The sequence below is a fragment of the Falco naumanni genome, chromosome W (genome assembly GCF_017639655.2).
Source record: "Falco naumanni isolate bFalNau1 chromosome W, bFalNau1.pat, whole genome shotgun sequence".
NCBI classification, from domain to species: Eukaryota; Metazoa; Chordata; class Aves; order Falconiformes; family Falconidae; genus Falco; species Falco naumanni.
In genome coordinates, this window is record NC_054079.1 from 26704287 (window position 1) to 26732063 (window position 27777).

A 27777-nucleotide genomic window follows, 5' to 3' on the forward strand; every position below is an offset into this window, starting at 1 on the left:
TGTTGGTTTCTGGATACTCTCCAATAGTTCTTGTATTTGTGTGGCATGTTTGATTGTAGTCCCTTGTGATAACAACAGTCCTCTTTCTTTCCAAATGGCTCCATGAGCATTGGCTATTACAAAGGTGTATTTCAAATCAGTCCATCTATTAACCTGTTTTCCTTTGCTCAAGTCCAAGGCTTGTGTAAGAGTTATTAATTCAGCTTTCTGCATAAATATATTTGAAGATAATGCCTGAGATTCAATTACCTTGTCAATGATTGTCACGGCATATCCAGACATCTGCTTCCTGTCCCAGACAAAATTGCTGCCATTCATGTATAGTTCCCAGTCTGGGTTCTCCAAGGGAGTGTCCTTGAGGTCAGGCCTGCTAGAATAAACTTCTTCAATCATTTGTAAGCAGTCATGCTCAGGTGTTCCTTCTACTTGTTCAGCAGAAAGAAACACAGCAGGATTGACAACTGTTGTGGTTTTAAGTTGTATATCATCATGTTCCAACAATGCTACTTGATACTTCAGCATACGACTAGGAGATAACCAGTGGTTTCCTTTTTGCTCCAAAACAGTAGCTACCATGTGTGGAACATATACAGTCATTTTCTTTCCCATAGTGAATTTGAGGGCTTCTTCAATCAATAATACTGTTGTTGCTACTGCTCTTAAACAGCCCAGCCATCCCTGGCTTACATTATCTAATTGTTTGGAGAAATAAGCAACTGCTCTTCACTGAAGTCCGAGATATTGTGTCAGTACCCCAAGAGCTACTCCACTCGTGTAAAAAGTTCAAAGAAATTTATAAGATAGGGCAGTCCCAGGGCAGGAGCTTTCATCAAAGATTGTTTCAATTGTCTGAATGCAGCCCTGCTTTCCTCAGTCCAATTTAAATATCTATTCTAAGAGGTTTTGAGTAACTCATATAGAGGCTTTACCAATAGTCCATAATTCATGATCCATGAATGACACCATCCTGTCATTCCCAAAAAGGCTTACAGCTCCTTTATGATATTTGGTTCAGGGAGGCAGCAAATAGCTTCTTTTCTTTCAGATCCTAATTGTCTCTGACCTTTTAAAATTTCGAATCCCAAATAAATAACTGATTCTTGAACAATTTGAGCCTTTTCTTTTGCCACTTGGTATCCACTAATTCCCAAGAAATTCAGAAGGCTTATGGTCAAATCAGTACATTGCTTCTTAGTTTCTGCTGCAATTAAAATATCATCTACATATTGCAACGCAGTGACTTAATTATTTTATTTTCTCCAAGTTTCCAATTCTTTTGCTAGTTGGTTTCCAAAAATAGTGGGGCTATTTTTAAAGCCCTGAGGCAGAACTGTCCAGGTATATTGTGTTTTCCTTTCTGTTTCAGGTTTTTCCCATTAAAATGCAAAAAGCTCTTGATTTTCAGTATCAAGAGGAATGCAGAAAAAGGCATCTTTTAAATCCAACACCATAAACCAACCCTTTTCTCCTGTAAGTGACGTCAGCAGCATATATGGGTTTGCCACCATGGGGTGAATATCTTGGACTATCTGATTTATTGCCCTTAAGTCCTGAGCTAGCCAGTAGCTCTTGCCATCGGCCTTTCTAACTGGTAAAATGGGGGTATTATATTTTGACTCACATTCTATCAGTGACTTGTATTTTATAAATTTTTGTATCATAGGTGCCAGTCTTTGCTTTCCTTCTATTTTCAGGGGATATTGTTTAATTCTTACTGGAGTTGATCCTGGTTTCAATTCAATTCTCACTGGCTCTGCTTTCTTGGATCTTCCAGAAATTTCTCCTGCTCACACAATGGGAATTAAAGCATTTTTTGGAAGGAACTGGTATATCCTTCGAGGTTATGTTCTGTAATAAAAAGGCTGCCACTTCAACACTTTAAATTTCAAGAATTAGGATTTCAACTTCTCAGTTTTTAAATTTAACTTCTGCTTCCAGCCTTTCTAGTATATCTCTTCCTAATAGAGGTTTGGGTGAATTTGGCAAGTATAAAAATGAAGGAGTGATCCATTGTTTTCCTAATTTTATCATCAAAGTTTTAAAGAATGGTTGAGATTTACTTGACCCTGTCACACCAACAATATTTACACGTTTAGTACTTAATTCCCCTTCCAATGTGTTTAACGCAGAATATGTAGTCCCTGTTTCTCCTAGAAATTCAATTTCCTTGTTTCCCAGCTCTGCCTCGACCAGAGGTTCTGCTGGGAAGAATTCCTTCAGTCCCCTTCAATCCTCCACTTCAACCAAAATAACAGCATCAGTAGACCCTTGTCATTCTGAGCATTCTTGTTTCAAATGTCCTTCCCTTTTACAAAATGCATGTTGATTCCTCTTTAATCTGGGAGGTATCCCACTCCCTTGTGTAGAGGAATTATAGAGGAATGAAGGCAGGTTAATTAACAGTGATAATATACAGCTGTGGGCTTGCTTCAGGGGCAGTGGGTTGGCTGATGTGGATAATGTAGAGCTGTGGCTGGTTCCTGCCAAGTAGTTAAATAGCTCTAAGGCAGAGGTCCTCAAACTTTTTAAACAGGAGGCTGGTGCACAGATGAGGTGTCAGGAGGTCAGCTGCAGCTACTTGGTTTCCCCCCAACCCCCAGCAGGGGGGTTCTGTAAATACCCGGGGCCGGATTGAAGACCCTGGGGGGCTGTATCTGGGCTGTAGTTTGAGGACCCCTGCTTTAAAGGGTATGGAAGAAGAGCACTAAATGAAGAGAGACCCAGAAGAAGCAGAGGGAGGAGAGTGTGTGCCCTGCGTGTAGGAGAGATGAGGAGAGGGCCTAGATGGAGGTGAGGGTGGCCTGGATCGCTGCCCAGGGGCTGGCTGGGTGATGTCTGTCAGCAGGTGGTGAGCAGTTGTATTGTGCATCACTAGCTTTCTTTTCTCTTTTCCATTTGGATTTCACTCCTCTCTTCCTCTCTCTCCTTTTCCTTGTAACTGTTGTTATTGTTCTTCTGGTTTTATTTTTGCAGTTGTTAAAACTGTTCTTATCTCAACCCTTGAGTTCTATATGCCTTCCTGATTCCCCTTCCCACCCTGCCTGGGTGAGGGAGGAGCGAGTGAGGGGCTGTGTGGTACTTAATTACTGGCTGGGGTTAAACCACAAGCAGATAATCCTGGAAACCAGGCACATGGAGGACAAGAAGGTGATTGGGAGCAGTCAGCATGGATTTATGAAGGAGAAACCATGCCTCGCTTGCCTGGTAGCTTTCTATAGTGAGGTGACTAGTTTGGTGGACAAGAGGAGAGCAGTAAGTGTTGTTTTCCTTGACTTTAGTGAATTCTTTAACATTGTTTCCCTTAACATCCTCTTAGAGAAGCTGACAAAGTGCAGGCTAGATAAATGGACAGTAAGGTGGACTGAGAATTGGCTGAATGGTCACTGGATGAAGAGAGACCTAGAAGAAGTTAGAGGGAGGAGAGGGAGTGCCCCAGATGCAGGAGAGACAAGGAGAGTTGGCCCTGGGAGAAGGGGGTCTGGATGAGGTGAGGCTGGCTGGAAGAGGAGCCCAGAGAAAGAAGACTCCAGATGCAGGAGAGGCGAGAAGCAGGGTGGACTGGCCTGAAGAGGATGAAGAAACAGCACAGACAGTAGATGAACTTTTGAAACCTTGTGGAGGATTGGTGGCTGTGCCAGGGCAAAGGTGTGGGAACTACTTATTGAAGTTAACCTGGTATGTGATGGTAAAAGCCTTGTTGCAGCCAGCTAGTTTTGATAGTGCTGCAATACTTTGTCCTCATTGTCCCTGAATAGCTCCTCTACCTCTTCCTTTAAACCCTCCTTGTCCACCATTTCCAACCACCACAGCAACTAACTTGCATTCTTCTCCTTTTGAGTTACCCTATTTCTATACACTGCCCATGCAGCATCTAATTTCCCTAAATCTTGGGCATCTGCTCCCTGTAGTTACCTTCTAATATCAGTGCTATCAACATCATCTTCCTATCTTTGTACCTTTAAGCATCTATGCCTGATACTATAAGCAGAACAACATCTCTTCGGTGTCTTTTCCTTCTTTCCCTAATCCCAATGGTAAAGGATTACTAGGAGGTAGATTAATACCACATTCTTTCTGTCATTCAGGATGACTTCTTAAAGTAAAAAAAAAACCATGTCTGCATACATCACCTCATCCCACTTCCCACCTTAAAAGCAACATAAATTGCAACAAAGTATTATAATGTAAAGATCCATTCATAGGCCACTTCTCCCCATCATCCAGTTTATAAAGAGGACACTATTGATTACAATATTAACATTCTTTAATCTACTGACCCACCTGGGGGCCTGCCAATTTCTTTCCAATGTTGTAGTATAGATCCTAAAGGTGACTTATTCATATTAATCCCTCAAGATGAGCCCACCCTTAGGTTACCAAAATCTTTAGCACAGTCTTACACAAAATAACAGAGCCAAAAATTTAAATAAGAAAAATCACCCCGAACCTCCTCAAACCAGACCAGTAACCTCAGGCTTTCACCACATCACTCAAACAGGAGGGATCAAACCTCTTGGATACCCTTTAGGCCAGGGGTCCTCAAACTTTTTAAACAGGGGGCTGGTTCACTGTCGAGGGCTGGACTATAGTCTGGAAAAAAATGAATGAATTCCTATGCACACTGCACATCTTTTATTTGTAGTAGTGCACAAAAAACAGGAAAAAGAATGCAATATTTAAAATGAAGAAGAATTGTAATCAACAAAAACAAATAATATTTCAATGTGAACTATGGGCCTGCTTTTGGCTAATGAGGTGGTCAATGTTAGGTTCCATATTTGTCACTGCTAGTCGTAGCAAGTGATGCAAGTGTTCATCAGTTAGTCTGGATCTGACTGGAGATTTCAGATGTTTCATTCGGGAAAAAGTCTGCTCACAGACATAGGTGCTGCCAAAGATGGTTGCAATTTTGAGTGCGTGGTTCCTGAGGTTATGATATGTCTCTGAGGGGAGAGATGCATAGAAATTAGCAAGGCTGCTTGATTTGAATGCATCTTTCAGCGAGTCACAGGTCTGTAGTTCGGCTAATTCCATTTGGTAAATCGGATCAACAATTTCAATGTCAACAGAAAATGGGTTCCGGAAAAGCTGTATGTCCTGTTCATGGAGACGAAGCTCTTTAAATCTAATTTGAAACTCCTTTTGCAACATTTCTAGTACATCCATACATGTTTTGTTTGGGAATGCGACTGCTGGTTTTTCTGCAGACAGGTTTTGAGTTGTGGGGAGATGGCAGAAGTTTTCCTCCTTTACTTGGTTAATGAGCAGGTCTAATTTGACTTGAAATGCTTTCACATGTGAATACATATCACAGATGAGCTTCCCCTTTCCTTGAAGTTGGACATTGAAATTGTTGAGTAGCTCTGTTACATCTGTCAGAAACGCAAGGTGCCATTTCCATTCTGCGTCTTTGAGCTCTGGTACTTCTTTGTTTTTAGAAAGCACAAAATCATAAACCTGTGGAAGTAAGTCATAAAATTGTTTCAAAACTCTCCCTCGACTCAGCCAACGGACTTCTGTGTGGTACAGAATATCTTCATAGGCAACATTTAGCTCAGACAGAAATTCCTGAAACTGTCTGTGGTTTAGTGCATGAGCTCTAATGAAGTTAACACAAGAAACCACAATTTTCATGCCAGAGTCCAGCTTCAGTGATTTACAACACAGGGCTTGTTGGTGGATGATGCGGTGTATGGCTATTGGATGTGAATGGCTGCGTTTGTCCATCTCTTTGTTAATGCGTGCAACCACTCCTTTCATGGACCCCACCATGCTAGGAGCACCACCAGGTGTCACACTGAATAGTTTACCCCAGTCCAGCTCCAAATCATTCATAGTTTGGCAAACTTTCTCATAGATATCCTCTCCTGTAGTTGTTCCTTTGATGCTTTTCAGTGCAGCAAGCTCCTCCGTGACTTTGAAAGAATCATTTGTCCCACGAATGAAAATTAGAAGTCGTGCAGAATCACGAACATCATTGCTTTCGTCGAGTGCCAATGAGAAATAGCAAAGTTTTTTTGAGGAGTTTTGCAACTGCAGATTCAAATTTTCCCCCATTTCTTCAGTCCTTCGTGTAATTGCAGGTCCTGAAAGCCTCACTGTACTAAATAAATGCGCCTTCTCTGGACACATCTCTTTGGCCACAGAAAGAAAGCATTCTTTAACAAATTCTCCCTCTGCGAATGCTCTGCCAGTGCGCGCTATGAGCTTGGCAACTTGATAGCTTGCTCGAAGTGATGATATATTGAGCTGCTTTTGCTTCACAGAAGTATTTTGCTGAGTTGTCAATCCATGTTTCAGTCTTAATATTTTATCTTCTCTCACTTGTCCGACCAAAGAATCATATTTATCTTTATGTTGAGGTTGGTAGTGTCGACGCAAATTGTATTCCTTGAACACAGACACTGAATTCTGGCATATCAGACAAACAGCTCTTTCTTTGTACTCCGTGAAAAAATAATCAGAAGTCCACTTTTCTTGGAATACCCCGCACTCGGAGTCAATTTTTCTTTTTTTTGACATGATGGTGCGCACGCTTCCCACTGGTGCTGGCTTGCTTGTCCTGCCTGGGAGCTGGAGGGAGGGAGGGAGAGACGGGGGAGCCGCCCCCCTCGCTGATGCCGCCGCCCCCCTCCTCAGCCCGGCCGCGCAGTCCGGACAGGGTGGCCAGAAGGGACTGAAGGGACTTTGCCGCGCCGGGGCTCTGGCGATTCGCCCGAGTTGGCTGGACCTCGCAGTGCAGAGGCTGCCGACTGAGCTTGCCCGGCAGAGGAGATGCCCGCGCATGTCGGCCGCCGCGCATCGCAGAGGAGGAGGAGGACGGGGCGGCGGCGGCGCGGTTTGTAGCCGAGAGGCGCCCCCGGGGGGGGGGGGGGGGGGCAGGTCGAGGACGAGGCGCTAGTTCCAGCCCGGTCCCGGCGGGTGCGTGGGGGCTGCGGAGGCCGGCGCGCGGATGAAATGGCAGTGTTACCGAAATCTCGGAATGAAGAACTTATCGACACCAATGTGATGTAGATAAGCAGACACTTCTTTATTGACGGCCGGGTGCGTGAGCGAGTCCTCTCGCGATCAACGCACGCCAGGTCTCAAAATCAGACACCATATATAGAACTTATTCATACATATTCATTAATTATTCATGCATAATCATAACATTTCCCATAAATCATTTACATACTCTCCTCCTATATCCGATTCTGCGCAGTAAAGCGTAGAAAGGTCTAGAAATGGGTCTAGGGTATGATTTGGGTAGGTGGTATATGAGTCGGTGGTCGCGATCTCCCCCTGCCGGAATTACCTTTTACTAAAGTTCACAGTTTCTTGGCAGGCACCTACAAGCTGTTCCAGTCGACTCTCCCCAGTTCCCATTAATCCTACATTCTGACATCTCAATATACTTTCTTTATACAGAAGACTAGTTAGATACAAAGGAACCTTTTAACCCTAGAGTTATTACCTATGCTTTAACAATAGTTCCAGGCCCTTCTTCTAGCCTTGATACAGGACGTACAGAAGATCTCATAGCAGCTTTTACTGTGCAACTATAAGTTTCATTAAAAATATTTCTTATCCTCCTATATTTCTATTCTATAAAATAACTCTATAAAATCAGATAATCAAACCAATAAAATCAATTGATCTCAACTCTTTAACAAATCGACAACATTTCCCCCCTTTGAAAGTGTTGAAAATCATTATTTCAATACTTTCACACTATTTACATGTCATTTGTTTCAACATATTTTGGTGGTGATGGGCTGTATCATGGTGGACTAGTAGGCACTTCTCTCATAATCATACGATTGACAGCAATCCTATTGATAAACTGTTTTTTTCAAACATGCATATACTAACATGATCATCAAAAAGACAATTAATAACAAAAACAAAGTTTTGATTATGGATTGTATCCAAGAGCTCAAGTTCCATCCTAATTTATTAAAAAAATTTTCCAAGCCAATCTTCCGACATATCCTTTTAAATATTTTCAGTTTCTTTTTCAATTTTTCCCAATAGGTCCAGATCATGTTCCACATCCTGAGTGACATTTGGAATGTGGATACAACAGTGGTCCAGTTTATCCTTGAGATATCCACACACTCCATGTTCTTTAAATAGGAGCATATCTAGTGCCATTCTATTTTGTAAAGTCATTCTGGAAGTCGCTTGTAATTGCATGTTCAATTCCTTAAACCCCTTTTTAGTAACGTTTGCTAATTTTTCCACTTGACCAGTTAACTTATAAAGCCACGCTCTGTTCCTATATGATGCTATGGGATTTAAAAGTGATTCAAGTGCCCAACCGATTTTCACTCCTGTAGATGGTTCATTCCATTTATCATCATTTATCTCGGATCTCTGTTCGTTTTAGTTCTAAATTTTCGAGGGATCCTTTAAATGGCGATTTCTTCAAAATCGGACACAATGTTGGCATGTATAAGATACTTTGTTTCACTTTACCATCTAATGGTAGATGAGTTGTCCAGGTTCCATCACTCAATGCCCAAATTAAATGTCCAAAACTTCAAATAGTAGTTTTACTATAACTAAACAAAGTTCCTTTCCTAACTGTAAAAGTGCTGATTAAATTGAGAGTGTTCTTAAGACCTCGACAAAAACAACCATATTTTAAAACAGTGTCTTAAGAAAAAAATTCTTTGAATTACTAAGTCTGCATTACTGCAATCATACAGTTTTTCACATTTCCACCATGGCACTATTTTATCTTCCTTTTCTCTCAACGAAGTTGACCTATCGTTGACCCAAGGTAATACTGAAAAAAACTTTTCCATCCCAGGTAAAACACCAAAAAGTTCTTGCCATATACTGAAAATGAGAAAATATGGACATAGACCATATAGAGTCCCATTGTTCTACTAATTGGGTACCTTGGCCAGTTTTATTACACTTCCATTTCATGATACTTCTGCTCACATTGGTTTTAAGTTGTTCATCATAAGAACACCATCCCACAGTCTTAAATCTCCCTATTTTGGTAAAAACATGATTTAACAATTTTTCACAATCCGACAGACTACCTGGAGTTTTCCACTGTTTTCTAGTGACTTTCACTTGCTCATACCATTGAGTCACTGGCCTCTGTTCACAATAATTCGTTTCATTTTTATGTTCCAGGTTAGTCAAATTCATAGTTAAAATTCCCCATGGAATAGATTCACCTACTGCCCTCGGTATTGGCAAACAAGCAGTGATCTGCATGACATTTTATAAATTGGTAAATTCTTTAGTCAATCCTACCAACAAATTTTCCTCTGCCATTTGTTTGGGAATGTCAATCACTTGTTCTGTTTCTATTTGTCTTTTGTTCCTGTCCACCATGCCAGCCCATGATCCCACCAACATTACCAACCAAAAAAATCCAAAAACCAATCATAACCTGATATAAAAAATTAAACATGTTTCAAAGTCAATTTTTAAGTCTCTGGGTCACGATTAGCAATCTTCCACGGAGTAGATGCTTTCTTCACTCAAGTATAATGTATCCAAGCATCCGATTCTGCAATTTTGATAGCTGTAAAAGTGGTTAACAGTATCTGGAAAGGTCCTCTCCAGTGCTCTTGCAAAGTTTCGGAGGTCCAAGTCTTCACATAGACATAGTCTCCTGGTTGGAAATCATGCACTGCATTTTCCAGGGGTAAAGGTCTATTCCAAATTACTACACTCCAAATCACAGCCAAAGTTTTCCTTAGAAAAAGCAAATAGTTATACACATCTTGTTTTCCTTTTACATATATGTTTAGATTTGGTTCTAGAGACTCATATGGTTTTCCATATAATAATTCATAAGGACTGACTGAGGTTCCACTCTTTGGCTGTACCCTGATTCATAATAATGCCAATGAAAGCGCCTGAGGCCACTTTGGACTGGTTTCTTGACAAATTTTACTTATTTGTCATTTCAAAGTTTGATTCATCCTCTCCACTTTTCCACTAAATTGTGGTCTCCAAGACGCATGCAAATCCCAATTAATACCCAATGCTTCGCTAACACTTTGTACTACTTCAGCCACAAAGTGTGGACCTCTGTCAGAAGAAATTCCAATAGGAACTCCAAATCTTGGAATTATTTCTTGTAATAACCACTTCACCACTTCTTTTGCTTGTGTAATGCGACAGGGAAGGGCTTCTGGCCATCCTGTAAAAGTAACAACCCCTACCACAATGTACCGATACCCATTTTGTCTGGGTAATTCTGAAAAATCTACTTGCCAATAATCTCCAGGTTCTACACCAGATTTCAGTCTACCCATTTGAACCTTTTTCTTAATCATTGGATTATTTTTCAAACATATCTCACACTTTGCAGTTATCATTTTAGCTATTCCCAACATTTTAACTGATACCACTTGTTTTCGTAAAGATGTTACTAAAGCTTCTGCCCCCCAATGACATTCTTGGTGTTTTACTTGAATTATCTCTCTCATTAAAAGAGGGGGAATTACTACTTGTCCATTAGGAGTTTTCCACCATCCAGCTAAGTTTTTCTTAGCACTTAATAACTGACCCAATTTGTCATCTTCCTCTGAATATCTCAGTTTTTCCCTAGGAAGGGTTACTGTTTTAGAAGAAATTATTGCCATTTGCGATGTTTGTCTCTTTGCTACCTTCTTTGCTGTTTTATCAGCTAAATTATTTCCAATTATTATTTTTGTATTTCCAATCTGATGTGCTTTACAGTGCATGATTGCTACTTGATCTGGTTTTTGAACTGCTTGCAATAATTGTAAAATTTCTGTTTGATGCTTAATGTTTGATCCTTGAGAGGACAATAACCCTCTCTCTTTCCACAAGGCTCCATGGACATGCACTACCCCAAAGGCATATTTTGAGTCAGTCCAGATATTTACTTTCTTGTCTTTGCTTAATTCTAAGGCTCCAATTAAAGCGATGAGTTCTGCCTTTTGGGCTGATGTGGTACTCGCCAATGCTCCTGCTTCTATAGCTGTAGTCTCTGTTGTTACCGCATATCCGGCGTATCGGACTCCTTGTTCCATAAAGCTGCTTCCATCAATATACAGTTCCCAGTCTGGTCTCTCCAACGGCACATCCTTCAGATCTTCACGACTGGAATAAACATACTCGATAGCAGCCAAGCAATCATGTTCCAGTCGTCCTTCTTCCTGTATGGAACTTAAAAACACTGCAGGATTTACCAGATTAGTCGTTTTTAGAATCACATCATCTTGTTCAGTCAATACCACCTGGTACTTCATCATTCGGCTGGGAGACAGCCAATGTCCCCCCTTCTGTTCTAAAACAGTTATCACCATGTGTGGGACATAGACTGTTATTGTTCTTCCCAAAGTCAATTCCCGAGCTTCTTGTATGAGCATCACTGTTGCGGCTACTGCTCGAAGGCAGTTTGGCCACCCTTTACTCACTGTGTCCAGTTGTTTAGAGAAGTATCCGACTGGTCGTTTCCAGCTTCCCATCTTCTGGGTTAGTACTCCCAGTGCCAGGTGTTGCCTTTCATGAACAAACAACTGGAAATCTTTGGTTAGATCCGGCAGTCCCAAAGCAGATGCAGACATTAAGGCACGTTTCAATTCTACAAAAGCCTTTTGTTGTTATAGGCCCCATTCAAAGGGAGATTTCTTTTGGGCCTCGTACAGCGGTTTAGCTATTAGCCCATAGCTCATAATCCAAAGGCGACACCACCCAGTCATTCCCAGAAATGCTCTGAGTTCATGAATATTTCTCGGCTCAGGTATACCACAAATAGCTTCTTTGCGATCTTTTCCTAATTGTCGTTGTCCTTTTGAAATCTCAAAACCCAGATATATCACAGTCTGGCAGGCTATCTGGGCTTTCTTCCTGGATACTTTGTATCCATTTAGTCCCAGGAAATTCAAGAGATCAATAGTCACCTGTATACAGGTAAGTCTTTCTTCTGCAGCAATCAATATGTCATCCACATATTATAATAGTAAATGCCCAGGTCTTGATTTATCCTGTTTCCAGATTTCAAGTTCTTTAGCTAATTGATTTCCAAAAATAGTTGGACTGTTTTTAAATCCTTGGGGTAATCTAGTCCATGTCAGCTGCATCTTTCGCCCGGTTTGAGGATTTTCCCATTCAAAAGCAAACAGTTTTCTGGTTTCCTTTTCCAAAGGTATACAAAAAAGGCATCTTTTAAATCAAGCACTGTAAACCACTGATAAGTCTCCCTTAACGCTGTTAACAGTGTATAAGGGTTTGCTACTACAGGATAAATATCCTTAACTACTTGATATACTGCTCTCAAGTCTTGCACCAGCCTGTATTCACCCGAGGGTTTTCTGGCTGGTAAAATAGGAGTATTATACTCAGATTCACATTCTTCCAAAATTTTATACTCCAAAAATTTATCAATCAATTTCTTCAATTCCTGTCTCACTTCCAGTTTGATTGGATATTGTTTAATTCTCACTGTTCCTGCGCCTTCCTTCAAATCTATTTTAACTGGTTCTGCTAGTTTCGATTTACCAGGTATATTTGTTTCCCATACAGTAGGGATCACTGCCAAATCCACCTCCGGTGGAATTTCTTGTTCCTTTACCTTTTCTTGTATCATCAAGATTTCTCCCGTTTTTGACTCAGGTATTTTCAAAAAAAAAGTTCTCCTTCGTCAAAAACAATCTGTGCATTTAATTTGGATAACAAATCTCTTCCTAAAAAGGGTATCGGACATACTGGTACATACAAAAATTCATATATAATTATCTTATTTCCAAATTTCAAATCCAGGGGTTACAAAAATGGCCTGTTTTTGTTCCAGTTTTTCCTTTACAGATATTTAATAAAAAAATGTCGCTCCTATATCCACTCCCAACCTTACAATTTAAACAACATTTTTTTTTCCCACTTTATTATCAAAAGTTATAGCCATTACAAAATTAACTCTAATAGTTAGCTTACATTCATCCTGCCAATCCTTTCTTTGTCTTAAGTAAAAAAATAAAATCCACATCTGGCATTTTATTCCATTTCCCTTCCCTCTTACAGTATAGCATTAACTGCAAAATAGTATTATAATTCAGTGTTCCATTTATGGGCCACTTTTCTTGATTTTCCAATGTATACAGAGGCCACCAATTATTACAATACTCAATCATCTGGCTTTTCGACAAATCCTCATACAAATCTCCCCAGTGTGTCAACAAACATCCTAATGGAGAATTTTTCGGGATTTTGTCATTTACAACAAGATTACCCATGCTTTTACTTTTAAACAACTGAGTTAACTTAGTTGCCATGGTATAATTACTCACAGTACAATACACAATTATTCAACTCTGTCACTCCGATCCGCGGATCCACACTCCACACTCGCTTTCGTTCTCAATTATACGTCTCACCCTTACAGCCACACTCACACTTTCCAACAGTTACTTTAAACAAACATATAACACAATATTATACCTCTTAATTTTCTTCTTAATACACAAACACAAAACCACAAACACAAAAACTTCTTCTAACTTTTTGTTAGAGGCACTACCTTAGAGAACACTATAGCATATAGTTTCTCTTGTTTCCACTTTTGTCCAACCCTGCAATAGCTTTCGCTTATGTCTTACGGGCAGACGCCTAGGCTTCCACTTACACAAGGATCCTTTTAGTCCAACCCTGCGCAGCTTTCGCCGCGTCTGACAGGCAGACTCCTAGTCCTACCCTGCGCAGGTCTTTCACTGCGTCTGACAGGTAGACTTACTCAGTGGGACTCTAACCCACTGGTGGGACTCTAACCCACTCCTTACCATACACTTATTATAGTGGGACTCCCCCCCACTTTCTCTAGTGCACTTACTTACTTACTTTAGTGGGACTCTCACCCACTTACTACAATTAAAAAAAAGAAGTGTCTTACCAAATATCCAGGGAATGTCGCGAAGAGCCTTACGGATCGGGGATCGATGGGTATCCCCGAGAAATCCTCGGTGCCGGCTGGAACCGATCAGGTCCCCGACTCCTCCGGTCTCCTTCAGCGAGGTCCCATCTGGGTCGCCAAAACTGTTACCGAAATCTCGGAATGAAGAACTTATCGACACCAATGTGATGTAGATAAGCAGACACTTCTTTATTGACGGCCGGGTGCGTGAGCGAGTCCTCTCGCGATCAACGCACGCCAGGTCTCAAAATCAGACACCATATATAGAACTTATTCATACATATTCATTAATTATTCATGCATAATCATAACATTTCCCATAAATCATTTACATACTCTCCTCCTATATCCGATTCTGCGCAGTAAAGCGTAGAAAGGTCTAGAAATGGGTCTAGGGTATGATTTGGGTAGGTGGTATATGAGTCGGTGGTCGCGATCTCCCCCTGCCGGAATTACCTTTTACTAAAGTTCACAGTTTCTTGGCAGGCACCTACAAGCTGTTCCAGTCGACTCTCCCCAGTTCCCATTAATCCTACATTCTGACATCTCAATATACTTTCTTTATACAGAAGACTAGTTAGATACAAAGGAACCTTTTAACCCTAGAGTTATTACCTATGCTTTAACAATAGTTCCAGGCCCTTCTTCTAGCCTTGATACAGGACGTACAGAAGATCTCATAGCAGCTTTTACTGTGCAACTATAAGTTTCATTAAAAATATTTCTTATCCTCCTATATTTCTATTCTATAAAATAACTCTATAAAATCAGATAATCAAACCAATAAAATCAATTGATCTCAACTCTTTAACAAATCGACAACAGCAGGAGATCATCTGCGGCTGCTTGGTTTCCCCCCCCAACCCCCGGCGGGGGGGTGTCTGTAAATACCGGGGGCCGGATTGAGGACCCTGGGGGGCCGTGGGCCGTAGTTTGAGGACCCCTGCTTTAGGCCAACATTGCAGGGCTTTCACTGCTGTCTTGCAGGCAGAACCAGAATAAATCCAAAATAAATACAGAAAAGAATGCCTTAAATCTTACCAATATCCTTGGCTCTAAGATTATTGGGTCAGGAATCAGGAAGTCTCTTTGAGAAAGCTTCCTGATGGCAGCTGGAGGGCCTGCGATTCCCTGAGTTGCTGATCATTAGGAGCAATGCCCTATCTGGGGTGCCAAAATGTTACTGAAAGATCGGTGACAATATCATGTCTGCAGCAAGGAGTTAATGGGTATTATTTGTGCCATCTAACTAAGCTTCTGACTAGTACTGTATATTCTGTGTGGAGGTCTCATTGACTGTTGGGAGCTAAGACTGTCTGGGAACTGAATTTAGATATCTACATTGGACAGCAAGTGTGTGTTTACAGTTTGTTTCTGGTGTTAGAAGATCTGGGAAGTTAAAGTCTGTATTTTGCATATTTCAGAGTTGCAGAGCATTTAATGGGGCGTAGCCTTTCCTCTGTTCTAGGGTTACATAAGATAAAGCTTTGAGGGAGATTGTTTGCCACAGGCAAGAAGGTATTTTTAGCTTTATTATGGGGGAAAATGTGAGAGGGAAGGAGTGGCAGAGAAACTGTTATGCATGTACTGTGGTGCTTGGGGGGGAGGAGGAGTCTAGAGTGAAGAAGTAAAGCTGGGCATGAGAAAGATTGGAGGAAAGGTGTTGTTTTAATTTTTATTTTTGTTTTTCATGACCTGAATCTATTTTAGCTGGCAATAAATTAATTTTCCCCAATTTGAGTCTGTTTTCCCTGTGACTGGTAATTGGTAAGCAATCTCCCTGTCTTTATCTCAAACCAGAGCTTTCTCATTCTAGTTTCTCCCAGAGTCCTGCTGGGGGGGGGGAGGAGGGAGGGAGTGGCTGGATGGGTGTTTGGCCTTTAGTCAAGGTTAACCCACCACAATACCTTTGGGAGAAGAGTTCTTTATTCCATCTGTCAATAAAGATGGTGCTTTTAATCTAAGCTATACCTGCGAGAAGGTGGAGTTCTGGACTTCAATTTACTTCTTTATTCTGTAGAGGCACAACTGTTATCTGTGTTTATCTATGCTTTTTAACATAATGTTTGAAATGTGTTTTAATCTGAACTACTAGTCTTCTAAGCTTTCTGCTCCAAACCCTATTGAAGAAGTTAAAGGACTTTGCTTTGCCTTATGCTGTCAAATAAAAACTATACACCTTTGCATGTCAAACATTGTTTAAATTGGAGTTAAAAGGGGTGCACTTTTCTGGTGCTGTTCAGTTTTTCCAGTAATCTGGCAGTCTTCATCTGTGATAACTGGTTTTCTTCACGGGTTTGAATGCTGTTCTGACACATAAACCAAGACTGCTTTTAGAAAATAGTTGCATTATTTTTGATAGATTAAACTTTGTGGATTGTTGCAGGGAAAAACTTTTCAACTCACATGATTTAAACCAAATGAGGATCAAAGTGTTTTATTGATTTATTAACAATACATGATTAAACGATGACTGAACTATACATTCAGAATCCATATCAATAATGCAACAGATAAACACGTAAAAATATTAATAAACACCTACACATTTTGAAATATGCTTCTGTTGCTACTCTTAAACTAATTACACACACCTCCTTCTGGTAGTGTGGGTGAATAGTGAGTGCTGTACCACTTATCTAAAGAATGACACACCTATATTTAGTTAAAGTCAGGAAATGTCCAAGCACCCTTATTGCCACATGACGGATGCACAGACTGCTAAGTCCTTGGGTTGGTTATCTTTAGAAGGGACATTTTGTCTTAGATTCCTGTTGTACATGCAACGTGGTAAAGATGGAGACTTTAAATATGGCCGCTAAGGAATAGAGTCTGCACAGAGACAACTCCTCAAGGACATTGCGCAGGCACGGGATATGTAAATGAATTCTCAGAATTGTAATGAATATGTAAACCATTTCTTGGAAAACTAATGAATAGGTATGAGTAGCTTGTATAAAGGGGGGACTGAAAAGTCCCCTTGGTGTGCATGACTTTGGTGGAGCGATCCCCCATGCACCCAGTGTTGCCGAATAAAGATAACCTCCGCTCGCCTGCATATTGCTGACTGATTCTTCAAATCAATTTGGTTACTGTGAGAAACTATGGACTAGGGTATTGTTTATTAAGATTTATGTTAAGTTCAATGTAAAGGTTAGGCAACAAAAGATATGAAAACGCTTATGCAAACAGCTACTAGACACCGCTTGTGTAAGATAAGATAACCGCAATACACAAACTAAACCAGACACCCCTGGTGCAAGATAAGATAACCGCAATACACAAACTAGACCAGACACCAGGGCAAACAACCCCATATAAGGACATATGAGTGAGGGGTCAACTATGGGACAAAGGAGGAAGACCACCAGGAGGCAGAAAACGACCCCCTAACAACAACTGAAGCATGCGCAGAGTACCTCCACTACTTCATGAACACGGAAGTAAAAATGTATAAAAAGGGACTGTTTGAACTGCTCAAAGCGGCAGTTGGCGGAGCGCAGACTCCCCTGCCATCCAGCGCTGTTTTTGCTCATATTCTACTTGCTATAATTAATAAAATTTTAATTGGATTATGATCCGTTGTGGTCTCAATTTATAACAATTCCTGGTGCCGTGACTCGGATAAGGAACGGTGGGCTTCCGTCATCCGGGGAGGCGCCCCGCGGCAATCTGCGGCCCCGCGACCGACAGCCTACCTCAACCTTACCGACGAACCTAAATTCTAGAATAATGAGCAAAGGAGGAACCGGTAAAATCCCATAAAATTCTGTGCACGGGAGTCCGGACGAAGACGCAGGACGCGTAAGTATATTGCGAATTTGTTCGCGGGTTTGCCGTTCGGGCAGGATTGGGTTTCCTGGGATATAACGAGTGAGAGGTTCGATATACTGAACCAAGCGAGTGCGGACTCTTAAGTACTGCGTCTCCCATCTCCCGCGAGGGACTGGGCCAGGAACAAGGGGAGCGAGTGAGTGTATGTTTGTGGATGTTCCAGAAGATGGGGGCGAAGGGCAGCAAGCCTTCGACTCCCATGGGAAGGGTACCTACTGTACCTAAGAATACCCCTCTGGCATATATCTTAGACAATTGGAGATATTTCCCTGGGACCCTAGGGAAAGATAAGCAGAAAATGATAGAATATTGTACTAAGATATGGGGAGGGAAGAAGATTTCTAAAAATGTCTTTTGGCCAGTCTATGGGTCAGAAGAAGATTGGGTAAGACAGCAATTAAACCTCTGGGTTAATAATAAAACCCCCTTAACCCGGAGGAGAGTCAATATGTGAAAGTGTGGCTAGAAAGACCGGGAGCTAGACTTTACCCGCTGAATGAAATAAAAACTAAACAAAAGAAAAAGAAGGAAGAGTTAGACGAAACCCTTCTAACCTCCCCTCCTTACGCTCCTCCTCCTGCTCCTGCAGAGGTCCCCAGAGCGCCCACTCCCCCACCAGAGTCGGAACAAGGGTCTCCCCCTCTTCCTAGACACGTAACTAGAAGTCAAAAAGGGGCAGCTCAGATGTACCCCCTAAGGGAAATACCCATGGGGGGACCTCAACCTGTGATCGGATATATTTCCGTACCCCTAAACTCGGCTGACCTACGAGATTTTAAAAGAACCGAGATGGGAAACTTAATTGAGGACCCACTCGGAGTGGCAGAAAGATTAAATCAATTTTTGGGACTAAATCTTTATACTTGGGATGAGATGCAATCTATCCTTGGTCAATTATTTACTACCGAGGAAAGAGATATGATTAGACGAGCAGGAATGAGACTGTGGGATGCTCAACATGCCCAGGGACCCCAAGCAGATATTAAATGGCCACTCCAAAGACCTAATTGGGATAATCAGGATCCGGTGCATAGAACTCATATGCAGGACCTGAGAACTATAGTAATTCAGGGGATTAGGGAAGCAGTACCCCGTGGCCAGAATATCAATAAAGCATTTAATGAAATGCAAAAGAAAGATGAGAGCCCCACTGAGTGGCTGGAACGACTGAGGAAAGCCCTTCAGCTGTACTCTGGGGTAAATCCAGACAACCCTTTAGGGCAAGCGCTCCTCAAAACTCAGTTTGTGGCAAAATCATGGGAAGATATCAGAAAGAAGATTGAAAAGTTAGAAGACTGGCAGAATAGAGGGTTGGATGAATTATTGAGGGAAGCTCAGAAAGTCTACGTAAGGCGGGAAGAAGAGAGCAGCAAGTGACAAGTAAAAATGATGGTAGCAGCGGTCAGAGAGGATCGCAAAGGGCGGACTGGTGAACACAGATCTGCTGGAACGAAACAAGGGAACGTAGTAGTAAAGAAGGAACAGAGATGTTGTTTTTACTGTGGAAAGAAGGGACATATAAAAAAGAATTGCAGAGAAAGGATCAGGGATGAGGAAATATTGAAAACGGAATAGGAGAGTCAGGGGCTCTATATCTTAGGGGACCGGAGTCATCATGAGCCCTTGATAAAATTAAAAATAGGTCCCCATAAACAAGAGTTCACCTTTTTAGTAGACACTGGGGCTGAGAAATCAACTATTAAGCAAATACCTGAGGGATGTAAAGTTTCCCCTGAAAAAGTACAAGTAATTGGAGCAAAAGGAGAACCCTTTAAAGTAAGCAAAATCAAAAATGTGGTATTTGAAACTGAAAATAAATTTGGAATGGGTGAACTCTTGCTCGTCCCTGAAGCAGAATTTAATCTGTTAGGACGAGATTTAATTGTTGAATTGCAATTAGAAATTAAAGTGAAAAATCAAGAGCTAACAGTGTCTGCTTATCCTTTGACCGTGGATGATCAAAAACAAATTAACCCCAATGTCTGGTACTCTCCGGACACAATTAGTAGACTGGAAATCCCACCGATTAAAATCCAAATTTCCGAACCCCACATACCTGTGAGGGTAAGGCAATATCCCATATCCTGCAGGAGCGGTCTGGAAACTAGGACCATGCGTGGCAATCAGTTAGCTGAGGGGAATGTGCTCGAGCTTGTAGGTCAGGAACCCTCACGAGGAGTGTGAATAGACACAACAATTAACATGATGAGGCATGTTTACAGAGCACAGGGGAGTGGGAGACGGATGGTGCCAAGGAAAGATAACACCTTGCAGTTAATTGATGGTAGTTAACCACCAATCAGGGATTGCCTAGTATGCAAGGCTTAGCTTCAAGAACCAATCTGTTTAAAACGCGCAGCTTCTGAAAGTCTATAAAACCTCGTGCTTCTGTACAATAAATTGACATTTGCTTGCATCAAGCTGCGTCCCGTCTCTTCATTCGCCGCAAATTGGTGACCCCGACGTGATGCGTTTAAGGATCTGACGTGAAGGGCTCTCGAATCGCCTGTCTGAGCGACATGCAGCGAATCCCACAGAACTTTGAATGATCTGCTGAAAGGAAGCAGGAGCCGGCAGAAATCCCTCCGGAGTTGAGAGGTGAGCTGTGGGAAATCCGTAACGGGGAATTAAGCTTCGTCCCCAGAAAGAGACGTATATGGACTCATGAAGGGTCTTCTAGTCAGATCAGGGAGTCCGTGCCTCAGTTTCCTCAAATGGTGACCCCTATGGTGGTGTTCCGAAGCCTTGGAAGAATAAGGACGGAACTGGTCGATAAAAAAGACAGCTCATGAAGAGGGCTGTGTTCCGGAGGAGACGGCTTGGCTGAACGATCATCTGGCTGTCTGGACCAGGCAGACAACCTAAACCCCGAGGATAACACCTGTACTCATCGAGACAGGTGAGCAGCCAAGAAACTTTAGAGACTTTGAAAGAATGAAAGTGTGCACATACAGCAGCCAATTGTATGATGCTGCCGCGGAGGGGAACTCCGTGTCGGGAATGCATTTAGCATCTTGGTGGCAAATTCTGACTACTCTTTGCCAAGTGTGGACTAATTCTACTAACGGTGCTAAACCAGAGGAAGCTGTAAATTCCACCGACAGCACGACTCTTCTCAAGACACCGTCAGTGATGGCGATTCCGTCCACATCTCCTCTGCCTCCAAAGCTTCTGTCACTGACTGCAGCGACCCTCACAGCACAGGACCAAGCACGGGAACAGGACAACTCAGACAATGATTTTATTGACACTGATAAACCTTTTGATCCAGGTCCTATAGATCTGGAAAAGGAGCTAGACCTTTCCCCCACCCCCTTGTCTCTCCTGATGCATTGATTGTATTTTTGGGGAGGGTGAAAGGGAGTCTGAGGGATTTGTGGCAGGAATGCAAGTGGGAAACACTTCAGTGATGGGTTTTGGGAGTCGCTGTGGCATGTTTAGTATTTTGTCAGACAAATCAACCTCGAGAGTGGCAGCCTGTGCAATACGAGGCTGTTAAAGGGTTAAGAAAAGCAGTGCGGGAAGGGAGGATTCATAATACATTTGCTATGTCCCTTCTTGAAGTGATGGCAGAGCCTTATACGCTCACACTGCATGATTGGAAGTCATTGCTTTGTATGGTACTAACTGATACAGTATATGATGTGGTTATTTGATTTTTGTGAGCTATGTGTAGTGGCCTTGATTGAAAACCTTAATCGGGGAATTGCTGTTAACTATGAGCAGTTGGCTGGAGAAAATTAACTGTGCCGATTCTGTGACTCAGGCAAGGTATCCCAGGGACAACTGTTTGCAAATGAATGAGATGGCTATTAAGGCAGTCCGGATGCGGGAGTCTTGCCACAGTCTTGCAGGGTCCTAGAGAGTCACTAACTTTAATACTAACTTGATTGATTGGCTTCAGAATATTTTGCAACAAGTCGAACATCAGGAAGCTCAAGGGATGCTTTTAAAACAACTAGCTGTGATAATGCCAATGAAAATTGTAAACGGGCAGCTTTCACAATCGCAACCCCAACATGTGTCAAATGATTGTAACGCAGAACTCACAGCAGACTGTAATTCTCAGGCTGAGTTCTGGAATGCAGCATAACAGATTTTTGCTTCTCTAATCTCTTCTGTAAGAATAGTACACGCTCTTAACTTGCTTAGTAAATTAGGCTGCTAGCTTGCTAAACAAAGTAATACTACAAATAATATTTTTTTTTCTGGCTTATTAACAGATGTTGATTCTGTCCATCATATGTTGCTACAGAACCGAGTTGCTATTGATTTTTATTATTAGCACAGGGACACAAGTGTGAAGACTTTGATAGGATGTGTTACGTGAATCTGAGTGACCACTGTGAATTAATTTACAAAAGTATACAAAACTCAAAAGCCTTAAAACAAAGATCTGCAACAGAGCCAGGGGCGGGATGCCTTTGGTCTCTTCTCACGGCTGGGAAACTTTGGGCCATGACTCAAAAGTATTACAGGATTTATTATAATTATCTTTAACCACCTTAGTGACGTTTGCCTTAGGTCTCCCATGCTTTTTTTTTTCTGTATCCAGTGTTTAGTTGATTGTAACATAAAGCAGGTCATGGTCACCCAGCTACATACACCATTTGCCTCCTTGCAACTAACAAGCAAAAAAGGGGAGGATAGAGAATGTCTGAGGAGATATACAGGAGAGGAAACTGGAGAATATTTGACCTAACAAGAGATGAGAGAACAGCTAGGTATTGTGAAGGAGAATAGGAAAGATAAACATGGTTATCTAGTGTTTAATAGGTGTCTGCATGCTTGTAGAGATATATAGCATTGTAACTGCATGAATGATTCCTGCCCTGAGCCTGGTGGAGCATACAGCTGTGGTTTGTGTCCGGGCTCAGAGATGTAAATAGGGGCTTCTCTGTTATGGTAAAGTATTTATCTTTGCATAAAAAAAAGAGGGAACGAAGGGAATGACCCCAGAGGTATGTTCAGAGAAGGCATGCTATGTTTCGAACTTTTTGACTGAACCAGTTCTTGTTTGGTGTGCCTTTCCACCTATGTATAATGTTAATCCAAAAGAAGATGATATTGTTTACACTTTGAGTGTCGATAATTGTCTTTTTGTAGATGCTAATGGCTTTGATGGGAACGTATTGCAGTGGTTCTTCTCTTATCCGGAGTAACAGCAGGGAAAGCATTAGAGTTAAATCACCTTGTTTGGTAGGCAATTAAGAATGCGAGTCAAAATTGCCACTGCTTTTTGTTGTTGGCTCAAGGACATGGCTGTGAGGATTTTGATGGTATGCGCTGCGTGGATTTTAGGCGCCCCATTGCAGCAACATGTTATCAAAATCTGAGAAAATTTCAGCCTTTTTGGCATTCATTCAATCAATTGGCAGTATTGTTTGTTTGCTATTACCTTGGTTGCTGTCATGTTTGCAAGGGCCCTGCAGAACACGGCAAACCTGGTACTAGCTGTTCAAAAACAAAAAAGGGAAAATTGTAAAATTGTACGGAACAGAGACAGTGGGTTATTTTGACACTGACAATATGTCTTAGTTGCTTTTTTATTTGTTCTATTACTTATACCTTGTTTTTACTCGTTCGGTTTCAAAGGTTCTTTTTGTGCAACAGGAAGGGGGAGATGCAGGAGCGGTCTGGAAACTAGGACCATGCGTGGCAATCAGTTAGCTGAGGGGAATGTGCTCGAGCTTGTAGGTCAGGAACCCTCACGAGGAGTGTGAATAGACACAACAATTAACATGATGAGGCATGTTTACAGAGCACAGGGGAGTGGGAGACGGATGGTGCCAAGGAAAGATAACACCTTGCAGTTAATTGATGGTAGTTAACCACCAATCAGGGATTGCCTAGTATGCAAGGCTTAGCTTCAAGAACCAATCTGTTTAAAACGCGCAGCTTCTGAAAGTCTATAAAACCTCGTGCTTCTGTACAATAAATTGACATTTGCTTGCATCAAGCTGCGTCCCGTCTCTTCATTCGCCGCAATATCCCTAGAAGGACGGAGAGGATTAAAACCAGAAATTGATCGATTGTTAGCACAAGGAATCTTAGAGCCTTGTATGTCACCCTTTAACACTCCCATTCTGCCTGTAAAGAAACCAAATGGGAAATATCGGCTCGTACATGATTTAAGGGAAATAAACAAAAGAACTATCACCCGGTTCCCTGTAGTAGCAAATCCATACACACTGCTGAGCATGGATGGACTCATGCCAGTCGCATTAAAGGCCCAGTGACGAGACCCCACTGGAAAGTAATCAGTACTCCAGGTGACACCAAGATAACCCTGAAAAGATAACGTAATGATAGAGACTTTATTTGATTATTTTGCCGCATTACCTTTTGGTATAAAGTGTGTATTGCTGTTTATATTTGCTATAATTATTTCTTTTTTTATCTATTATATATGGAAGCGTACAAAGTGTGTTGAAGGAAATTGCTAAACTTATGCAACCACACAATATTGAATATAGAAGATATGCTGATGTAAATAATATATGCACTCTAGATATACGAATTAGATGTAATAATTTGAACTGCAATTGTTATCCATTTGCTTGTTTCAGGTGTAAGGTATGCCAGAATAAATGGTGGACACACTGTGAATGTGGATACCCTCCGATAGGAGTTTACACACAGTGTTGAAAAATCCAAAGAACTCTCACTGAGTGGAAATTAAAACAATTAGAGTCTAAACAAGAAATTATTCGAGAATCCCATGAGTGGTGGGAAATTTTTACCAAAGGAATAAACCCTCAATATTATTGTTACCACTCCAACGAACCAGTCCCCTTTTGTAGCTGAAATCTTGGCTATAAAGTGCAGAAGGGAAGTACTAACCATGTCTTGCTTTGCCCCATTAGTTAAAGCTGCAAAGTGGGAAGCCTATGTAAACAGGCAGAAAGCCCGAAGCAGCTGTTCTCCTGAAGAATTCCCTTGCTGCCGAGAAGATGGTACACCCCGTGGCTCGAAGCAACCGAGTCGACGGGCAAGGCAGAGGAGGAACAAACTGTGGAGAAAAGAACCAGAACAATGAGACACAAAAGCAGCAATGGCCGAACTTCCCCAGGACTGGTAAAAATATACTTAAATTGGCAAAATTGACAGACACCCTTTTTCCTGGTATACCGTTAGTTTTGTTATTGATAATAACACAAGCAAATGGAAACCCTCATGAACCTATGGCCTGGAAATTATATAATTTACCAGAGTCAAAATTAATTCAAACTCAGATCGGTCCAGGGAAGTGGAATTTCTCCGTGCATCTATATTCCCTGATACCTATAGAACAGGGCTCCCCTGTTTTTACCCCAGATCTAGCAAAGCTTCAGGCCCAATGCAAGGCATTTTATATATGTCCAACCACTTTGTTGTCTGCTTTAGCAGGACCGCTTATTATGTTGATTCTGGGACTTATAATTGGGCCTTGTATACTACGCTATATTTTACATTTTATTAAAGAACGGTTTGACATAGCTAAATTGCTTATTTTAACTACGAGGTCTGGGGCAAAATATAAGAGTGTATCTATTAATGAGGATGAAGATTGTTGTGAATGCGTTATGCCACGTGAGAACTATGCCTATTGTAATTGTGAGGTATTACCTTGTGAGTGTTATGATAAATGTTGGGATTGTGGAAAAGGTTTGCTTGCAGTGCCGAGAATGAAAGTAGCGTCTAATAAACAATAATAGGATAAAAAGAAAAAGGGGGGATTGTGAGAAACTATGGACTAGGGTATTGTTTATTAAGATTTATGTTAAGCCCAATGTAAAGGTTAGGCAACAAAAGATATGAAAACGCTTATGCAAACTAAAACAGCCACCAGATACCGCTTGTGCAAGATAAGATAACCACCAGATGTCCAGGAACCGACAGAAACAGGATAAACAACCCCATATAAGGACATATGAGTGAGGGGTCAACTATGGGACAAAGGAGGAAGACCACCAGGAGGCAGAAAATGACCCCCTAACAACAACTGAAGCATGTGCAGAGTACCTCCACTACTTCATGAACAGGGAAGTAAAAATGTATAAAAAGGGACTGTTTGAACTGCTCAGAGCGGCAGTTGGCGGAGCGCAGACTCCCCTGCCGTCCAGCGCTGTTTTTGCTCATATTCTACTTGCTATAATTAAATAAAATTTTAATTGGATTATGATCCGTTGTGGTCTCAATTTATAACAGTTACCCTACTTGCACACCCCTCATGTGGAACATGCGGGCGCTGCAGCTTTACCTCTGCCCATGCTGCTCCCTACAATCTGCTAATGCGCATGTTAGTGAGAAAGCCCCCCCCAGAAGTTTACTTTGCACCCCTGAGGAGTGGACCCCTACTTGGTGCACCCTGTACTGCCAGCCCAGTAGTTGGATGCAGGCTACTCACGAGGGAGGAGGCTGCTTCTCTAGGTTACCTGGAGGTTGCAACGCCAGCAGGGCCACTTCTGGCAGCATTTAACCCAGTTTTACCGTTTCTCTGTTGCCATTTCTTTTTCCCCATTTGCAAAATTTTACTGCTTCTTTTCTACTAATTTTTTAAGCTGACACCACCCACCGCCACTTCCTGCCAAGTCTCTTTTGTAATTCCCTGGTTACTGTTTAATCCACCTGATGGTCATCATCCTCTTCATTGTTATCAGTTTGAGGCAAAAGCCCTCTCAGACAGTTGTGGGTGTCCCATTCACACCCGCAGTTACACTAACATCCCTATCTTATCAGTGTTTGTTATCTAGGCATTTGTTTTGGTTTAACCCCAGCCGGCCACTGGGCACCACGGAGCCGCTTTATTCACTCCCCCCAGCCGGAGGGGTGTGGAGGAGAATGAGAAAGGAAGGCCTTGGTAACGTAGCCGAGTGGTCCAAGATACTGGATATAGGTTCCCCGCGGGAATGTGGGTTCGAATCCCACTGCTGCCAACTGGAATTCCCCCCTTCCTTTTTTTAATCCAAAGGAAAAGGGAAAAAGGAAAACAAGTGATGCACAGTACAACTGCTCACCACCCACTGACTGATGCCCAGCCAGTCCCTGAGCAATGATCACCCCCACAGCTAACCCCCAAAGTTTATATACCAATCATGAAGTCCCACGGTATGGAATACCTCTTTGGCTAGTTCAGGTCAGCTGACCTGGCTGTGTCCCCTCCCAGTCTCTTGTGCCCCTCCAGCCACTGGCAAGGAGGCCTGAGAAACCAAAAAGTCCTTGACTTAGTATAAACAGCAACAACTAAAACCATCAGTGTGTTATCAACGTTGTTCTCACATCATAGCCAAAACCCAGCACTACTAGCTACTAAGAAGTTAACTCCATCCCATCTGAAACTAGGACAGCCTTGTTGCCAGGAAGAAGCCTTACAGACTGCCCCACAATAGTATTATTCTTTGGGTTATATTGTTATCTAGATTTCCTTAAGAGCCTTGTAGAAGACTAACAGTGGTTGTGGGTTGTTTTTTTTAGAATGCGTTTATATGATTATATTATTTGACATATATTGACACTGGGTAAGTAGAAATATAGGTTTTTAGAATCTGATGCTCTGAAGGGTAAACTAAGTGGTTCACCTCTTGAAAAATCTGTTCTCAATATTTTGTTCTATGATATATTTCTGGTTTTAAAAGACAGGTTTTTTCTGTGGTGTTTCTGAAATTCATCAGTGCTTGATGAGGTGTGTATGTATGTGTCCTAAAAAACTGAATGTGCACAAACAAAGTTGCACTATATTTGCAATTGACAGTATTGCTAATGATCTTTTTTTTTAAGAGAATCAGAAAAAGAATTTGGGCAAATTTTTTCAAAGTATGATTAAGTAGATGAAAGCTCAGAAAGAAGTGTTGATTTAGGCTCAGGCTATTCAAATATTACCTATTGTATACTGTATTTTCATTTTATCATCACAATCGCTCTATTGGGTTTTTTTGTAATATAAATACCCTGAAGCCATGCTGACTACTCTTGATGATTTTTATGTCTTTAATGTGCCTGGAAATGGTTTCCAGGATTAGCTGCTCCATCACCTTCACAGGGAGGGAGGTGCAGCTGATCAGCCTGTAGTT

General features: G+C 41.7%; 1 protein-coding gene and 2 long non-coding RNA genes across 5 annotated transcripts in view; all 3 read left to right on the top strand.

Annotated features, from left to right (window-relative positions):
- Positions 1-27777, top strand: part of LOC121080525 (protein Hook homolog 3-like) — a 159947-nt gene that overhangs the window by 14027 nt on the left and 118143 nt on the right. The window lies entirely within an intron of this gene.
- Positions 5030-17315, top strand: LOC121080530. Its single transcript, XR_005825405.1, has 3 exons — positions 5030-5170; positions 7339-7340; positions 17306-17315. It is a non-coding gene; the product is annotated as an uncharacterized LOC121080530 (long non-coding RNA).
- Positions 23719-24752, top strand: LOC121080527. The gene is made up of 2 exons (XR_005825402.1): positions 23719-23997; positions 24592-24752. It is a non-coding gene; the product is annotated as an uncharacterized LOC121080527 (long non-coding RNA).